Genomic DNA, 5,713 nt, shown 5'->3' on the forward strand with positions numbered 1-5,713 from the left:
GAGCCCTTCCAAGTTTCTCAGGACCGTTCTAAATACGATTCAAAGTCAACGGACTTTGCCGTCTCCGCTCACCCACGGGCAAAAATAAATAGCAATGTGCAAATAAAAATTGATAATGCAAACAACTACCCTTCTGTTCGGGGTCATTCAACGGGCATGCTTAAATACAACACTATTTATTTGTAACTGGTGAATTAGTGTACCCACTTTGAACACCAATTAACAGGCACCTCAATTCTTTTGTTGCACCCTGATGAATTTCACGGATTATGTATTAGGCAGGTATAAGAAAGTTAATACAACATCTATGAACCAAATTGTTTTTAAGCTGTAATAGTATTATTATCCTAATAATATAAATTGCATAGTAAAGATTAATATTAATCTTATTTCTGCTTTTAAATAGTTCAGAGAGGAATTTGCACATGGAAATGTCTTTATGGAGGAATTAACTTCTAACCCCAGTACAATTCCTATACTCCAGCTGAAAGGAAGCTTATGCAAAATGAACATGTGCATCATTAGCCCAAACGTGAGCACAGATGTGTACATTTACATCCATTAGTAGATTCAGAGAATGACTCTGGAGAGCTGAGGGAGTAGCAAGCCACCAAAGAGCTTCCTAGAAAATTGAACCTTGCAAGCTGAGAAATGTTAATGACCTTAACATTAGCAATAAATAGTATAATAACAGCCTTAATTAGTAATGGAGACTGACTGTAAAAAAAAAAAAGTTTAATTCTTCTCTGGGTGAACAAAGAGTTTTAGAAAGTGTAAAAACGCTGGGAAAATCTCAAATGCAAAGTGCAAGATGCAACCATGTAATTACAACTGATGTTACACTCAGCATCTTAGCGTGCCTGGTGCACCTGATTGTTTCGAAGGGGCTTTCAAAGAAGGTCGAAGGTTTGCTCCTGGTGCAGAGCAATGTGGGGACACACACACTACAAAGAACACTCGAACCAAAGCTCCTGTGGCACAAGCGGAGGACATCGCGTGTCCCAAAGCACCGACACGAGTGCCAGCTAGAGGTGGCTGGGAGAAAATAGCACACAACTCGCACATTCACAAACCAGACTTGCAGATCCTGTTTGATGCAGCAGTAGAAGATGTTGATTGCCCAGACAAAGCCAGTCACATGGAAGATGTTTAGTTGAATACGCTGCCTGTGGGCCCAAATGGGTTTAGGCTGGGAGTCAGACTCATTTACACGTGTACAGGGTAAATTCAACAAGGACACGGATAGCTCTACTCAGGTACAACTGGTGTCTTTGTTTCTTCTCAGGATTGTTTTATGAGCCAAAAGAACTACAGATTAGTTTTCCAATTGTTTCCCTTTATCTTCCCCATCTTTAATAAATCCATGATCCAGAATAACATTTTTGACCTCTGATGTACTGTGAGAGATCCTGGAGACTTGAAGGCCGTCAATCCTTCCCTGGTTTTGGTCAAGTCCTGAACCCCATTTCTTGTTTTGCCCTTTCCCCTTCTTTGTTTTCTGAATAAAAGTAGAAGCCATTACAGAGTAACTTTTCACAGTAGTATTTGAACTTGTAGTCACAAAGGCAGCTACAAATGCTGTCACAAACAGTCCAACAGTGGCAGTAGTTGCTGTGTCTTGCATTGCTAAAGCACACAGCATGAAATGTCATCAACCAGGTTGTAAGTAGGACTTAGCACCAGAAATATATTTTCCATCTTTGCTTTCTTTTCACTCCAGAGCATATTTACTGATAGCCTTTAGGTGGTTTAAAGGCTGAGGAAATGGATGTTTCCTCATTTAAGAAATCATTAAAGGAAAAAGGCTTGCATATAATACATTATCCTTTTTAGCACTTTTTCCTCCTTTAAGCAGATTACCAGGCTTAAATTTGCTCTAGCACCAATTACTTTTTCTGATATTGGGCAAATTGAAGTTCCTGTATGAAGGGGGGAGGGGGAGAGAGGTGGGGGGAAAGCAAAGCCTCGTTTTACAGCATTTGATTTTCTTACACAATTTATTCCATCCAAGTTACTACATCATTACCACATCAGACAACTCTGTTCAGTACTATTATTCTGTTTGGACTTGCAAGAAATTTTTGCTTTATATTTCTGAAGTTCTTTTACTAGTAAGATCTGGAATGGAAGGAGCAGCAGATAACATACCTGATACAGGTTCTCATATTTTCTTGAGTCTTCTCAGAATCAAAACCACAGAAAACACTTTTGGTCAGCCCTGCAGTGGTCAGGCAGCTAATGGTTATTATAGCTCCTTTCCACTGAAATATTTTTCTACATCAGAGAATAAAACCCAAAATTATTCTATTTAAATAAGTATATTCCATTTCCAGTTGAACATTGTTGTTCCTACAACAGAAAGAGAAGTTAGAATATACTTGAATGTTTATCCCCCCCAAAGTAAGGACATAGGGGAGAAAAAATGAAATTAAAAAATCAAACATACTCCAGAGAGTCTGATTTGCCTACTTCACAAAGATTATATTCTTCCATTTTCTAGAATATGACAATGTTACATATTAACCATAAAAATACAGCATTCTACTCTTGGTATTCTGATTGATGTTAAAAATGTATTTATGGTATGACTACAGGGTTAGAGCATGTGAAATCATAACTAGAAACATATACAGAGTGACTAAAGGTTAGAATGATCCCACTTCTAATTTATTTTGAATATACACATCGCCTGTTTTTGTTCTTTTAATTTGACAGCTAACTAGGGTTTTTTATGTTAATATTTCATTATAAAGATATTAATAATTCATTATATCTTGGGAAATTATGCTATTTTATTCCACTACAAAACAACGATTCTCATGCAGGCTTTTCTGCAGATTTAATTAAATTTGTCAGTTAACAGAATTCAATACATTTCATCATACTAAATGAAATGAGGTGGAGTGGCTTAACCCTTAGTGGTGTGCCAACAGAGGCTCAATTCAGAAGCATACAGAAGCACTTTGAGATTTTCTTTACCTATCTGGACCTGCTTCCACAATTAAATGTGTACTTCACATATTTCTTTAGACTTTATCACAAAGTACAGTCTCACAGGAGTGATACTCCTCAGCCAGTGAGCTTTTATTGACTCAACACACAGAGCAGTAGGACAAACGTGTAGTGCCAGAAGATTTGCTTAGCTCCCTTGCCTGGGACCATGTACATGCACCTGAGGGGTCTTTGCTCCAGCCGCCACTGCCCAGCCTGGAAGACCGCATACTTCAGGAGAGACTTGTTTAACTGCACGTCTCAGTAATGACAAGATTAGTTTAAAATGAATATTGCTGGGACAAAGGCACTATTTCTAGCATGGAAGGCCATCACCTTCACTTCCCTTTCACAGACTGGGCATTTTCCCCACAGAAGGACATTTCTCAATGACCAGACACCTTGTTTTGCCATCTAGCAGCGAACCAAATTAACCAGTATCCACAGAGCTTGTTCTGCCTGCAATCTGAGCAAGTGAAGAGTTTGCAGAATAGCAGTGCCAGCAGTGTAATGGCTAGTGGAGAAGTTTGGAAGCATCAAATGCTTAATGTAAGCATAGAGGGAGCTAAAGGTTTATCAAACATATTCATTTTATGTAATTTGAAAGCTTCCTTTTCTGTAACTGCAAGAAAGCCTTTATGATTTGGCATTTAGAAATCCCACAGAGACAGTGGAAATGAATATTTTATTTGTTGTGTTTAAATAAGGAATAGTATTTTAAAATGATGGAGTCTATTGTTTGTTCTAGCACCTTTCACAGTGCTAAATGGGATAAATGAGACAACTAGATCTGAAATATTAAAGGTGATTTATTTTTAGTTTACTTTTCTATTAATTTTCAGTATTTACCATAGAGTTTTTCAGTTTTCAGCCAAAGGATTATTTGCAAACTGTTTACTCTGAACATGAGAGCTGTGTTTTATAATGCTGAACTAGTATCACCAGAATCATTTAGAAGTATTTTGTATCAATCTATCTTTTGGAACTGAACTGAGAATGACAAATATAGTAAAGAATAAACTCTTTGGGGCTTGTAAACCCAAACATAATAATTAGGCCAGTGTTTTGCAATTACACGTGCAAAAAACCTGAAGTATTTTTTGTGTCTCTATGGAGCTATTCACTGAATATGAAAGATAGAGTAGGCAAAGTTAATATACAACGATTTGTTCAATTTGTTGAGAGATTACATCAATGAAGAAATCCTTTCTTGCTCTGTTTTGAAAAGTTCCTACCTACTTGCACCCTTTGCCTTCCAAAAAATAAGACTCCTAGTAGGGAACCCAGTAAGGCTGTTTGTTTAGCAAGGAGGCAGGAAAAGCCAACACAGCTGCGTAAAGTGAGATCACCACATTTATCTCACTGGGTCTGAATTCTCTTACTAGAGTCACCTCCCTTCTGTGCAATGTTTCCCAGATTTCAACAACCAAGTCAAACACAAAATTATTTGTAAAAAATGTGAAATTCTTTAGTTATCCAGTTACAGCTGAACATTAACGTAACACCGGATGCCACAATAAAATGCATACATATTTTGGTGTGCCTATTCTTCCTAATGAACTGTCCAGTCCTATAATTAATGTGATGAAAATCAGAGATTAAATTAAATACAGCCTGAAAAGAATTAACTAGAGTCCTCCTGACCTCACAGCCCCAGTAATGAAGGTAACTAAACCACTTTGGAAAACTCCCCAACATGTAGATTGCCAGGCCTTCAGCCTTTGAATTCAAAGCTGGATGATTGTTCAAGAAGTATCTTTTTTATAATGCAAAGTTGTAACCCTTAAATGGGAACATTCCACATACTTCTTCAGTAATTTTAACATCAGCTATAATAATGACTTTAAAGTCTATGAAGAGTATTTTACTTTATCCCATATCCCTTTTTAATACTAGCAATGCAAATTGGCTTTTCCTTTAAAATTGCTGTTGATTAGATCTGGAAAACTTTCCAAATAGTAGTAGTAGTAGTAATAATAGTAATAATAATAATAAATTATTTAGAAGCACCTAGAGTGCCATTAAATAATGGAATTTCATATATAGCAAAGTCTAGAGCCTAACAAACATTAAAGTAAGATTGGACAGAAACAAATAATGTAAAATATTTTAAATTACAGTTTTCAAGCTATTTGGATAGCTCAAATAGTGCACCAGATGGTCCCAGTGAAAGAGTGATTTAAAAAATACTTCTTCATCACCTGTTGCTAAACATTTTCACTTATTTTAGTGGGAAAGATTTTGTACTCTAAGAAAATATGGATTTAACTTTGCAAAGAGGCCACTCTCCTGGAAGCCACTCACATAATATTCCAAACAATGTTTCAAGACAGACTGGCACAAGAGGTTAATGGATTTACATACTAAAAAAGTTTTAATAGTCATGGCAAGGTAATTCTTTGCCAGGTCTTACCAGAAGCTACAGTGTATTTTTAGTTTTGAACTTTTGCTCCACAACTATGAGAAAAGTAAGAGTACTGAATTATTTAATTTTGTTAAGTGAGTTTCTGAAGCTCCTGCAAACAAGGACTTCTTATATCTCTATGTATGTGTGTGTATACACACACACACACACTCATAGATACACACACATACTCCCAAGATATGACAGTGACTCTAAGGGTGGAGACTCTAAAGGTCTCAATCTTTGAGACCTCAAGTATTTAACAAGTCCAAGTTGCCAATATTGTCTAATATCTCCTTGTGGCTGCAAACACACACT

This window comes from Corvus brachyrhynchos, unplaced genomic scaffold, assembly GCF_000691975.1.
Source record: "Corvus brachyrhynchos isolate BGI_N302 unplaced genomic scaffold, ASM69197v1 scaffold1, whole genome shotgun sequence".
Taxonomy (NCBI): domain Eukaryota; kingdom Metazoa; phylum Chordata; class Aves; order Passeriformes; family Corvidae; genus Corvus; species Corvus brachyrhynchos.